The sequence below is a fragment of the Opisthocomus hoazin genome, chromosome 10, assembly GCF_030867145.1.
Source record: "Opisthocomus hoazin isolate bOpiHoa1 chromosome 10, bOpiHoa1.hap1, whole genome shotgun sequence".
NCBI classification, from domain to species: Eukaryota; Metazoa; Chordata; class Aves; order Opisthocomiformes; family Opisthocomidae; genus Opisthocomus; species Opisthocomus hoazin.
In genome coordinates this window covers 14,475,140-14,488,521 of record NC_134423.1, presented here as the reverse complement: position 1 = coordinate 14,488,521, position 13,382 = coordinate 14,475,140, and the positions used below count along the sequence as shown (strand labels likewise).

Genomic DNA, 13,382 nt, shown 5'->3' with positions numbered 1-13,382 from the left:
CAGAGGGCACGTGATCAGCAGGGCCGAGAGGGCTGGAGCAGGTAGTTGTGGCCGAGTGGTGAAGGCGATGGACTAGAAATCCATTGGGGTTTCCCCGCGCAGGTTCGAATCCTGCCAACTACGGGGCACAGGCCCATTTTGCAACCACCACCATGCAAACATGGGACTCAGCTCCTGCACGGGTGGGAAATTCTTCTCCAAATCTACAAGGTAGGCAAGTTGGGGGAAGCCACTGGACCAGTAAGATGTCCACTTTTCTGTTTGATGAGCAGAACTTCAGAGCCTGACCTCCCCACACATCCCAAACAGCTGTCTACCTTACAACTGAAACTAGAGCTGCTCATGTCCAAAGAGAGCCTGCACAACGTGGCCCTTATTGCTAACAAAGAAGGGACGACATCTCATCCGACCTCATCCCTCACCCTCACCAACAGGCTCTACCAGCTTAGCCTGGCCAGAGCCTTCCTGGAACATCTCAGAGGATCTAAGGATGGGGAGCACCCAGTGCTGCCTGGACCGACCCTGCCCTGGGGTGACTGGGAGACTCCTCCATACCCAGCAGTGTTGGGCAGGAGAGGAATGGCACCAGGTACAGAGCGGAGGGGTTTCTTTGCCTCTCTGGCAGGCTGCATGGTGGTGGGGACTGCTCCAGGCTTTTCAGGAGCCTGTGCCAGCCAGGAGGACAAGCCGGAATATGTGGGGGAGCACAGCAAAAGCATGGGAAGGGCAAGGCCTTTGTAGCAGGCGTGGAATCAAAGTGCAAACACCTATGCAACTTGCTTAGAGGAACAAAGAGTGCCTAGGACTAAGAGCTTTTACCTGAAGACCTATCTCAAACCAGCTCTCAAAGGCTGAGAACACCCCATATTGATGTCAAAACAGTAGGAGATTTGTCTTTCAAAATACCCCCAGGTATATGAGCGTGTCCAGAACAGCATTGGACCAGGATCTAGCATAAAAGCCCTCCACCTGCACTGGACAGTGGTTTAGAGCAATGAAGATGAACACCCCACTGACCATAGGTCGACAAGCACATGGTGATTTCGCAAGCAATAGTAACTGATTAGCCCAGGCCTTAACATGAGTAGTTTGACTGGTCGGCACAGCTGTACTGTAAACATATATAAACCCTGCTTTCCTCTACATCAGGATCCTCCAAGCATCTGGCTGGGGCACTGCTATATGCACAGCTAAAATGGGACAATAATTTTCCTTGGTAATTCTATGCTAACCGTACTCGTCACCCTTCTTGGCCGGAAGAGAAGTGACTTTTGCACTGGGTACAGCCTTGCAAGCCCTCAGGAGCTGAATTTCCAAGCAGGGTTGCAGCCCTCATGAGCTGCCCCCTTGCTCTGCGGTTTCCTTCAGCACCTGCAGAGCCATCTGGGGTGGTCAAAGGAAAGTCCCCATCCAGTGTTATGGGCAGGAGATGTGGGGTGAAGGGCAAAGCAAGGCCCTTGCGCTTCCCACCTGAGGCCCACTGCCAGTGAGGTTTCCAGGCAGACATTTTTCCTGCCTGGGCAAGGGCACAGGCAAGAGGAAGGGAAGGAGATGTGAGCACTAGTGCTGGTGCTGGCAGTGCCAGCGAGTGTCAGGCAGGGCTGTGGGAGGGCCCAGCTTGGGTGCTGGGGGGAGCAGAGTGGCGCAGCGGAAGCGTGCTGGGCCCATAACCCAGAGGTCGATGGATCGAAACCATCCTCTGCTAGTCCATTTTATTCCCTCACTTGTCTCAGCCACTGTGTCTCCCTCGCATCAGTCAGCAAGTGGTTCCTGCACTGCTGTGCTCCAGCTCTCTGCAAAACCATGGCCGTGGCCCCCCTGCACCCTCAGCCCCTTCTCTCTGCCTTTGCCATCTTCTCCTTTGCCTTCTTAGCAGCCAGCAATCCCAAAGTGCCCCTCAGCAAGGCAGACTGGTGGGTGTGGAGCAGCAGGCAGAGCACAGCACAGAGTTCCCCTCAGGAAGCACTGGCTGCCCTGGGAACACAGGTGTTGCTGTCTTCCCATCAGGCAGCTCCATGCCCAACTTCCCTGCCACAGGTGGGGACCTCCAGGGCTCTGCAGGAGGGCAGGAGGACCAGGCTGGTGCTAGTGTGGGAAACACCAATGTGACAGACTTTACTACCTGGAGTGTTTTCTCCGTCCTAGTGTGTTTGCTGCTGTACCACTTACAAGTCCCGCCGGGAGCAGGGCTCAGCAGATATTCCCAGTGGGCACTGTGTTGGCTACATGGGGCTAGGTGTTGGTAGTGGAGGGGAGAGGGAGTGCTGCAGGGTGGCCTGGGTGTGAAGAGCTCAGGAGTTGACCTGTGGTGGACACAGCCACCTCCAGCTCCACAGAAGACCCACTACAGGACACAGTTGAGCCGTCAGCAAAGTTTGTGGCCCCTATGAAAAGAGAATCCAGAAAGAGTGGGAAATGGCAAAGAGAGAGAGGAGGAAGAAAAATAACAAAAAAAAATGGGTCAGAAAGAGCAGAGGGAAGATGCATCTCCCCTGTGCCACATGGGTGGGTAGAGAAGTCTGGAGTAGAGGAGTGAAGTCGAGCCAGGATATGAGGGAGGAAAGGTCGTGTTTTCTGTTTGTCTTTTTGTTTCTCACTATGCAAATGTATTTCAGTGGGCAATAATTTAATTTAACCCAATCGATTCTGTTTCACCCACAACCCTCTTATTTGGGGTAAAAGTTCTCCCTCTGCTACCAACTACAGTTGTCCCAAGTGGTCAGTGGCAAAGGGACTCACCGTGGCGAATAGGGATATGACCCACTCTGGGCCAGCTCCACAAGGATTCACCAAAAGCAATCATCGTCCAAAGTTCGCAACGGGACCCTGCTGACCGAGGAGAAAGGCTAGCATGCAAAGAATAGAGTTACAAAGTAAATATCTATAGATGTGCATGAGGTGTCCCAGCCAAATAAGAGGCACGGTGAATGCAGTTTTACAGGAGGTTCTTATACCTGTCAGATGTTCCGGTTCAATATGACTTGACTCAAGAAATGCAACAAGGCTAATGCCGGCTGTCTTTGTGGGAAAAGAAGTGACAGGGGCTGCAGTGCAGCCCTGGAAGAGCTACGCAAGAGACAGTGAGCTCTTCAAAAGTGAACAGTATTCAGAAGTCCATGGGACAAGTCCTGGAGCCTGCTGAGCTAACGGAGAAGTTTGGTCTACTCAGAGCAGGAGGTCGGCCCAGACAATCTCTAGAGGCCTCTTCTAACCTTCATTATTCTGCGGGGCACTGAATTTCATGAGCCCTTAAGCAGCCACCAGAAGGCAGTGCCTTGAAAGGCAGCAGCAGCACAGTATTTCATAGTAGGCATCAGCTGATTCAGGAATGGTGCTAAAATGTGTGGAAACGGCCTAGAGGAAAGCAGAATTTTTGGAGGAGAGAGGCTATGAGCTGTGGCATGCCTGGCACGCCTGAGGCTGGGGCAGCATGTCCACTGAAGTCGACAGCATGATGACCCATGTTTGCCTCACGTTCAGGGCTTTTCCCAACTCTTCCACATCACGATGACTCGCAGGTGCTCTGGGAGACTGATCCAATGTCCCTCTAAAACCTGAAATGTATGGAATGGGCCACCCCATTCCTGACCCTGGTAAAAAAGCCAAGAGCTTTTGGCTCCCTGCCCTGCACCTCTCCTCAAAAGCAGGCCATCCAGGCAGGCCTTTGGCCTCTGTGGTGACCTAGCTGAGCAAAACAGGTCAATCTGGGTATGGGTCTCTTTCAGGGAAGGATGCGCGCATCTCTTTGATCATCCTCCTACGCCTTGATTTGCTTGCTTCGAACAGGTTCTCCACTTCCCAAGGTGAGCCCAGACTTCTAGTGTAAGAAGTATGAGGGCCTGCTTAAGTTCTCAAGAGACATACCAACGGAGGTCCCATGGAGAGTTGACTTGAACGAGACCTTCCTGACTCTCTGGTCTACTCTTCCTCATTATGAATCTGCCGTATTTTCCCTGGGCTTGTGGACAGAAAAACCAGCCTGTGGCAGAGCCTGATGAGCGTAAGCAAGGTCCTCGTGGCCATCAGTGCAGCCCGCAAGGGGCTTCCCTCTAGCTCACCATGATCTTTCCTTACCTTTGAGCTTTGCCACACCCCTGGGGAGGTGAGTCTCTTCTCCTGTATGGGATTGTGCAGTCTTGAACTTCTGCCTGAACTTACCCACCGTCTCGTGTGTGTCTGCAATGACCTGTGGGGAGAAATGTCTCATTAGGTTAGCCTGAGTGCCTGCACTTGAAAGCACTTGAGAGCTGACCTGAGATGTTCTTCATGGCTCAGTTTTACCATGGAATGGCGGCCATGGTTAGCATGAGGAGGGCAATGTGACAACCGCAATCCAGAAGGACCTTGACAGGCTTGAGATGTGTGCCTGTGCGAAAGTCATGAAGTTCAACAAGGCCAAGCGGAAGGTCCTGCATGTGGGTCAGAGCAATCCCAAGCACAAAGACAGTCTAGGAGGAGACTGGATTGAGAGCAGCCCTGAGAGGAGAAGGACTTGGTCATACTGGTTGATGAGAAGATCAATATGAGCCATCGGTGTGCACTTGCAGCACAGAAGGCCAACTGTATCCTCCTCTCAGATGTCATCAAAAAGCTTGAATTGGAAAGGACCTTTTGAGATCACCCACTCCAACCATGTATCCACCGAAGAGGTATGCTTTCACCTGAGCAGGGGCTTGAGGCCTGGTCCCCACCTTACCAGACAGGGTCTCTCCCAGCTGAGCCTCCCGGGCCCGCGAGTAGGTCACCAGGAGAAGGTAATGAGGGTGCCAGCACTGGTGAGAAGATCCCAGGGTTATGGGGCAATGTGTGGGGGTGGACAGGAAGTAACTATCAGGATTCAGAGTGAAGGCTCCCGCTGGGATTTGCAGTGAAAGCTGTGCTGGGACAGACTCTCTCTCCTCCTCCCAGCCCTTCTACCCACTAGGGGTTTCTAGTCACTGGCATGAAAGTGAAATGCGGAGCGGGTAGCATTCCTTGCACACATCCATCCCTTGTTCTCTTCATGGTTCTCTTCATGTGCCATGGAGCACACTCCAACCTCCTGGTTCCTGCAGATCAAACCTAGAACTAGGTATACTTCAAAAGCCGCTGAGAATGAGACAGAGAAGTGGGCTTCCTTGAGGTGACAGTAGATGCACCCCATGTAAACTTCTATTCAGCCGATCTCCTGAGCACACCCCGTATCACTGCGATCTGCTCACCAGTGCTGGCACCCTCACTGCCATGTCCTGGAAGCCCATAGGGAGTACAGTGCAGCCCTGGACAGTTGCCCGCAAGGCAGTGACCTCTCTGACAGTAGCAGTGTGCGGAAGTCAACGGGACAAGGCCTGGAGGGGTACTGCTGAGGCTGCTGAGGTACTGGGGAATTTTGGTGTGCTTGGAGCAGGAGGTCAGCCCAGAGGACCTACAAAGGTCCTTTCTACACTGTTATTATTCTGGTGTGCACTTAGTCACAAAAGCCTGCAGCCAGGGCACCGTGTCCACTGAAGTCGACAGCATGATGACCTATGTTTGCCTCAAGTTCGGGGTTTCTCCCAACTCTTCCACATCACGACGACTCCCAGGGACTCTGGGAGATCGATCCCACGTCCCTTTGAAATCTGAATTTCATGGATTGGGCCACTCCATTCTGATCCAGGAGAAAGGGCCATATGCTTTTGGCTCTCTGCCCTGAGCCTGTCCTCAAAAGCAGGCCGTCCACACAGGTCTTTGGTCTCCAGAATGCCCTTGCTGAGCAGAACAAGTCAATCTGGGCATGGGTCCCTTTCAGAGAAGGACATGGGCATATCTTTGATCACAGAACCAGTACAGCCTGATGAGCGTAAGCAAGGATCCTCGTGGCCATCACTCCTGCCCGCAAGGGGTTCCTCTCCAGCACACTGTGGTCTTGCCTTGACAGCGGCCTTTGCCACATCCTTTCAGACATGATTCTCTTCTCCCATGTGCGATTGTGCAGTCTTGATGTTCTGCTTGAACTTACCCACAGTATCCTGTATGTCTATGGTGACCCACTGGGAGAAATGTCTCTCAGGGTCAGTGTGAGCATCTGCAGTGAAAACACTGGAGAGTTGACTTGAGGTGTCCCTCGTAGCTGACTTTGAGAGTGACTGATGGCCATACTCACCATGAAGAAGGCAATGTGATAAGGCAATCCACATCATGCAAAGCCCCTAAAAATCTTCCTGCACGCGAGACACAGACCTTGGCGCTAATAAACCTCATGATGCTGGGACACAGATGAATTGTTTTGGTGTTCCAGGGTAAGAAGTGGGAGGAAAATATTTCAGGTGGAAGACGCGAGGGCTTAATCACCAGCGAGGCCTTGGCAAGTGGCAACTGCTAGATGTTTAGATGCTTCATGAGCAAGGAATGTTTGTGGCCCCCCAGGGCTCTGGGACACAGCATAAAAGGCTGTGCTGCTGCAGGCTCCGCATCCTCCTCTCTCGCCTCCCTTTCCTCGAGGAACGAGGTAAGTCTGATTCTGCTCCAGCTCTCCCTGTGCACTGAACTGCTGTCATGGCGGCTACTCCGTCTGATACTTGGGCTGCCTCAGCTTGGCCCTGCAATAGAACTGTTTCAAAAGCAAAGGAGGATGTGACCTCTTTCCGTTTTGGTGGTGGTGGCTGGGGAGAGCTGGTTGTTCTTTCAAGCAGAAAGACATCACTGGGGTTCAGCGGCAGAGACGACTGCCCACCTGAATGTGCAGCTGCAGCAGATGGTGTCTACCAAAATGGCCAAGTGCCTCCAGTGCCTTTTTCCATGCAGCAAAGTTTGTTTGGGAGATGGGGAAGGATCAGTCCTGCCACAGGTGCTTTAAGCTCACTTGGAGAGCACGATGAGTATTGTGGGAGCTGTAGGCATAGCGTGTGATGTTAAGAGGTGAGTTCTGAGACACGTGTCCAACCCAGCCTATTTGTGCTGGGATCATTTCAAGAGCCTTCATGCACGCTATTGCACTGGGAAATGCAGGAGGAGGTCCTGGTGGATTAAGTAGCTAATTAGGCACATCTTTGCTCCCAGTCCTTCAAATCTAGCCTTCAGGTGAGATGTCATGTCTGTTCTGCGTGTTAGCAAGATCAGCTGCAGGCCCTTTCTGGGCATTGGAGCTAATAATGGAGATGGAGGGCAGCAAAGTGGATCTGCAGAGAGAGCTGAGGAAATGATAGATAAGCTGATGTTGGGGTCTGTGTTTTCTCTGTGCTCTGTGTTTCAGCTTTGTCTGCCTCACGGAGACATGTCTTGCTTCAGACCCTGTCTCCCAACGCCCTGCGGCTCCTCTGGCCCGACCCCACTGGCAAGCAGCTGCAGCGAGCCCTGTGTCGCCCGCTGTGCTGACTCGACGGTGGCCATCCAGGCCTCCCCGGTGGTGGTGACCCTGCCGGGTCCCATCCTCACCTCTTTCCCTCAGAGCACAGCCGTGGGATCCTCTCTGTCAGCTGCTGTTGGGAGCTCCCTCAGTGCCGGCGGGGTGCCCATCTCTTCTGGAGGCTCCCTTGGCCTGGGTGGCTCAGGGCTGTGTCTGCCTCCCCCCCGCTGCAGTCTGAACTGCTGAAGCTGGCAGATCATCCCGGAAAGACAGCAGGGACTGCACATCAGCTGGAGTGTGGCCACAGCTTGCAGATGGGCTGGGTGTCCTGAGGCACCTGGCAACAGGGAACCTGAGCCTGCTGCTCCTCTCTGCATTGTAGGACTTGCCGTGCCTCCTCTGGCTCTGCTTTGCTCTGATGTCCGGGAGAATGGGCTCATTCTCTTCTGCTTTGCTCAATTTCCTGCTGACAGGGGGAGGGTGCCAGTGCTCGGGACTGCTCTTGGTGGGCTGGGATTGCAGCGGAGTAGAGGAGAATGGGAAAAGGCAAGCGCTTTGTGTGGAGTTTGTCCTTGGGAAATTCTCTGCGCCTCCTTGAACCCTGCAGACGTGTTTCTTGGTCTCTGTTCTGTGCCACTGCATTTGTTCCTTCCCATTAAAGACTTTGTGCAGCATAGCTGGAGGCTCGTGGTAGTTTGTTCTCCTCCTGTCTCATTTAGCCGCCCGCTCTGCTCTGCAAGAAAGAGCACTGGCCTTTGTCCTGAGCTTACCGCCAGCTGAGGGTGGACCTCCCTGAACGGAGAGCAGAGCACCACAAATAAGCAAGCAGGCAAGAGAAAGACCAAAAAGCCTCAACGAACTGGACGCTGAGTCTCTGACCTGGTTATCATGGCCCTGTGATGTCTCCGAGGGTCAACCTTGAGTCCTGCCATGGAAACCATTTGAGAGCTGAGCTCATTTCTTCTGCCCGTGTACCCAGCGCATCTGGCACGTACACCAGGGAAGCAGGGACTTTCCTGTCCTTAGTACCCCCTGGCAGAGGACAGAAGCTGGCTGATAAACTGGACTGAGATGACAACACTTCCTGAGGTGGCAGGAAAATACATACGTGTGTGTGCAGCTGAGCTGTGGAGGCTGCCTTCAGAAACATGCAGGGACAAGCTGCCTTTGTGAGCCTCAATCTCAGTCAGAGCCCTGGCATTAGGAAGTCAGGCTGATGCCTCCTTTCCTTTTGCTGATGCACCTTGCTCCTCCCAGGTGTTTTGCAGGCAAAAAGCACCTAAGCTGCTCAGCAGTAAAGCAAGGCCTCCTACATGCAAGCACGCAGCCAAGCACAAAGGAATATCTAGTGTCTCTGTTCAGCCTCGCACATGATGCATTTCTCTCCTCAGCGCGGCACCAGCAAAACCTCTCAGCAGTCATTGCTGCTCGAGGTGCATGAACTGTGGGGCAGGTGCACGTCCTCCCCTGACTGAATGCTGTGGCTTCTGCTTTCTCTCTTGCTCTAATCTGCTCCCAGCAGCAAGTGGAAAGCCTTCTTCAATGTGTACTTCCTCTGCAGGAGACCTCGATGACTGTGTACCAGGTGCTATTACAGGGACTCCACCGGTGTCTCTGTGTGGCCGACTCCCATTTCTGCACGTCTAGGGGCTCTGTCAGCCATGCCAAATGGATTTGGCTCACCTGTTTAACAAGGACAGGCTGGGAGAGCAGGGCGTGGTTTGCTGGAGAAGGGAAGGCTGAGGGGTCACCGTATGCACGTCTCCAAACACCTGGGATGTTTCTTGGTCTCGGTTCTGTGCCACAGCATCGGGATGGGAAGGTGGACAGGCAGAGTGAAGAAGAGAGTGCCGTCTTCTTCTCATCCCTTTCTGGGGTGGGAGGGTGTGCATGTGAATGAAAGAGAAATGAGCGTGTCTCAGTTCTTAGTTACCATGAACGTTGTTAGACCCAGTTCCAGTAAACTTCAGGATGTCTCTGCAATGCTGGAGTCTGGATGGCGTAGGTCAGCGCCTCCAGGGTGACTTCACATCCGACAGACAGGCCTTTGAGCCATTACGTAAAGAACAGACCTCCTCCCACCGCACCCGCAGGTAGCATACTGGCCGGCCTCCTCCTTCCAGCCCCCAGTGCACACAGATCCTCAGGTCGCTCCTCATGCTCACTCTCTCAGCTGTAACCACTTCCCACCCTTGCTCTGCATGCAGACAGGCACTGTGGATGCACCACCTCCACACTGGCTCCTGAACGTCATTTTCCAAATGTTCCTTCTCTAATGCCTCGCACTTATTCTCCCTTTGCCCCTCCACTCTTATCCTCAGCCAGGCTGCACCTTGCCCTTTCCATAGGTCTCTCCCACTCTCACAAACCGTACCCTCTAGACAACAACCACCTGCGTGGCAGATGTGCTCTTTGTTGAAGGGTTAACACCACCCCACGTCCCCAAGGGGCTGGAGGTGCTGCTGGGAGGTCCCCATGTTCCCTGCAGGAATTTTCCCACCCTAGCGCTCACAGACAGCTTGGAGTCCCCCTCCGAGAAATCTGAGAAGCACAGTGGGGTCTAATATCCCACCCCACAAGTACCACCATCCGTAGATGTCTCCACACAGCTGTCTTCCCTTCTTCCCTGGAAGCAGCAGAGATGGCCGCTGGGGAGTGAAACCATCCCCCCATGGCACGATGTCGCAGATGCCCTGCTGAGGACAGGGCGCTGGCATCTACAGCCATAGCCCCTGGGGTTACGCCTCGCAAGGCCTCGGGAAGGCTGGCAGCCGGTGCCTGTTGCACTCAGCACAGGTCCCAGTTGCAGGGACCTGGCCCTGAAACTCCCAGGGAGCCAGGTGTCATTGCAGAGGGCGCGTGATCAGCAGGGCCGAGAGGGCTGGAGCAGGTAGTTGTGGCCGAGTGGTGAAGGCGATGGACTAGAAATCCATTGGGGTTTCCCCGCGCAGGTTCGAATCCTGCCAACTACGGGGCACAGGCCCATTTTGCAACCACCACCATGCAAACATGGGACTCAGCTCCTGCACGGGTGGGAAATTCTTCTCCAAATCTACAAGGTAGGCAAGTTGGGGGAAGCCACTGGACCAGTAAGATGTCCACTTTTCTGTTTGATGAGCAGAACTTCAGAGCCTGACCTCCCCACACATCCCAAACAGCTGTCTACCTTACAACTGAAACTAGAGCTGCTCATGTCCAAAGAGAGCCTGCACAACGTGGCCCTTATTGCTAACAAAGAAGGGACGACATCTCATCCGACCTCATCCCTCACCCTCACCAACAGGCTCTACCAGCTTAGCCTGGCCAGAGCCTTCCTGGAACATCTCAGAGGATCTAAGGATGGGGAGCACCCAGTGCTGCCTGGACCGACCCTGCCCTGGGGTGACTGGGAGACTCCTCCATACCCAGCAGTGTTGGGCAGGAGAGGAATGGCACCAGGTACAGAGCGGAGGGGTTTCTTTGCCTCTCTGGCAGGCTGCATGGTGGTGGGGACTGCTCCAGGCTTTTCAGGAGCCTGTGCCAGCCAGGAGGACAAGCCGGAATATGCGGGGGAGCACAGCAAAAGCATGGGAAGGGCAAGGCCTTTGTAGCAGGCGTGGAATCAAAGTGCAAACACCTATGCAACTTGCTTAGAGGAACAAAGAGTGCCTAGGACTAAGAGCTTTTACCTGAAGACCTATCTCAAACCAGCTCTCAAAGGCTGAGAACACCCCATATTGATGTCAAAACAGTAGGAGATTTGTCTTTCAAAATACCCCCAGGCATATGAGCGTGTCCAGAACAGCATTGGACCAGGATCTAGCATAAAAGCCCTCCACCTGCACTGGACAGTGGTTTAGAGCAATGAAGATGAACACCCCACTGACCATAGGTCGACAAGCACATGGTGATTTCACAAGCAATAGTAACTGATTAGCCCAGGCCTTAACATGAGTAGTTTGACTGGTCGGCACAGCTGTACTGTAAACATATATAAACCCTGCTTTCCTCTACATCAGGATCCTCCAAGCATCTGGCTGGGGCACTGCTATATGCACAGCTAAAATGGGACAATAATTTTCCTTGGTAATTCTATGCTAACCGTACTCGTCACCCTTCTTGGCCGGAAGAGAAGTGACTTTTGCACTGGGTACAGCCTTGCAAGCCCTCAGGAGCTGAATTTCCAAGCAGGGTTGCAGCCCTCATGAGCTGCCCCCTTGCTCTGCGGTTTCCTTCAGCACCTGCAGAGCCATCTGGGGTGGTCAAAGGAAAGTCCCCATCCAGTGAAATGGGCAGGAGATGTGGGGTGAAGGGCAAAGCAAGGCCCTTGCGCTTCCCACCTGAGGCCCACTGCCAGTGAGGTTTCCAGGCAGACATTTTTCCTGCCTGGGCAAGGGCACAGGCAAGAGGAAGGGAAGGAGATGTGAGCACTAGTGCTGGTGCTGGCAGTGCCAGCGAGTGTCAGGCAGGGCTGTGGGAGGGCCCAGCTTGGGTGCTGGGGGGAGCAGAGTGGCGCAGCGGAAGCGTGCTGGGCCCATAACCCAGAGGTCGATGGATCGAAACCATCCTCTGCTAGTCCATTTTATTCCCTCACTTGTCTCAGCCACTGTGTCTCCCTCGCATCAGTCAGCAAGTGGTTCCTGCACTGCTGTGCTCCAGCTCTCTGCAAAACCATGGCCGTGGCCCCCCTGCACCCTCAGCCCCTTCTCTCTGCCTTTGCCGTCTTCTCCTTTGCCTTCTTAGCAGCCAGCAATCCCAAAGTGCCCCTCAGCAAGGCAGACTGGTGGGTGTGGAGCAGCAGGCAGAGCACAGCACAGAGCTCCCCTCAGGAAGCACTGCCTGCCCTGGGAACACAGGTGTTGCTGTCTTCCCATCAGGCAGCTCCATGCCCAACTTCCCTGCCACAGGTGGGGACCTCCAGGGCTCTGCAGGAGGGCAGGAGGACCAGGCTGGTGCTAGTGTGGGAAACACCAATGTGACAGACTTTACTACCTGGAGTGTTTTCTCCGTCCTAGTGTGTTTGCTGCTGTACCACTTACAAGTCCCGCCGGGAGCAGGGCTCAGCAGATATTCCCAGTGGGCACTGTGTTGGCTACATGGGGCTAGGTGTTGGTAGTGGAGGGGAGAGGGAGTGCTGCAGGGTGGCCTGGGTGTGAAGAGCTCAGGAGTTGACCTGTGGTGGACACAGCCACCTCCAGCTCCACAGAAGACCCACTACAGGACACAGTTGAGCCGTCAGCAAAGTTTGTGGCCCCTATGAAAAGAGAATCCAGAAAGAGTGGAAACTGGCAAAGAGAGAGAGGAGGAAGAAAAAAAAACAAAAAAAAATGGGTCAGAAAGAGCAGAGGGAAGATGCATCTCCCCTGTGCCACATGGGTGGGTAGAGAAGTCTGGAGTAGAGGAGTGAAGTTGAGCCAGGATATGAGGGAGGAAAGGTGGTATTTTCTGTTCGCCTTTTTGTTTCTCTCTGTGTAGGCCTGTATCGATTGGCAGTAAATATTCCCAAATCTAGTCTGTTTCACCCACAACCCTCTTATTTTGGGTAAACCTCTGGAAGAGGTTGCCCAGAGAAGCTGTGGATGCCCCCTCCCTGGAAGTGTTCAAGGCCAGGTTGCATGAGTCTTTGAGGAACCTGGTTTAGTGGAAAGTGTCCCTGCCAACGGGCCATGATCTATAAGGTCCCTTCCAAACCAAATCACCCTATGTTTCTATGATTCTAAGATGGCTCTGTCTTCTTTACTCTGCCTGTCCACACTCTCATCCCAGGAGTCTGGAGACTTGCATAAGATGCCACTTAAGCCTTCCCTTCCCCAGGGTACCCCAAACCCAGCTCTCTCAGCCTGTTCACGGCAGATGAACAAAGTCCTTGATAACCTCAGTGTCCCTTTGGAAGGGCTGAGACAACCCTCAGCTGGGCAGAAGTGGGAATCGGCCTGCTTGCTTGTCTTTGGTGTGTTGGAGGTCAACAGACAATTGGTGGTAAGCTCAGGACAAAAGGCCAGAGCTCTTCCTTCCACAGCAGAAGGCTAACTCAGAGAGGAGAAGAACAAACCAGCAAGAGTCTGCAGCTATGCTGCACAAAGTCCTCAATGAAAAG

General features: G+C 53.7%; 4 non-coding genes across 4 annotated transcripts; all 4 read left to right on the top strand.

Annotated features, from left to right (window-relative positions):
- Window positions 1-41: 41 nt before the first annotated feature.
- Window positions 42-123, top strand: TRNAS-AGA (transfer RNA serine (anticodon AGA)). Its single transcript has one exon. It is a non-coding gene; the product is annotated as a tRNA-Ser (tRNA).
- A 1,510-nt stretch (window positions 124-1,633) lies between these two features.
- TRNAM-CAU (transfer RNA methionine (anticodon CAU)) lies at window positions 1,634-1,705 on the top strand. The gene has a single exon. It is a non-coding gene; the product is annotated as a tRNA-Met (tRNA).
- An 8,491-nt stretch (window positions 1,706-10,196) lies between these two features.
- Window positions 10,197-10,278, top strand: TRNAS-AGA (transfer RNA serine (anticodon AGA)). Its single transcript has one exon. It is a non-coding gene; the product is annotated as a tRNA-Ser (tRNA).
- Window positions 10,279-11,788: 1,510 nt separating this feature from the next.
- TRNAM-CAU (transfer RNA methionine (anticodon CAU)) lies at window positions 11,789-11,860 on the top strand. The gene has a single exon. It is a non-coding gene; the product is annotated as a tRNA-Met (tRNA).
- Window positions 11,861-13,382: the final 1,522 nt, after the last annotated feature.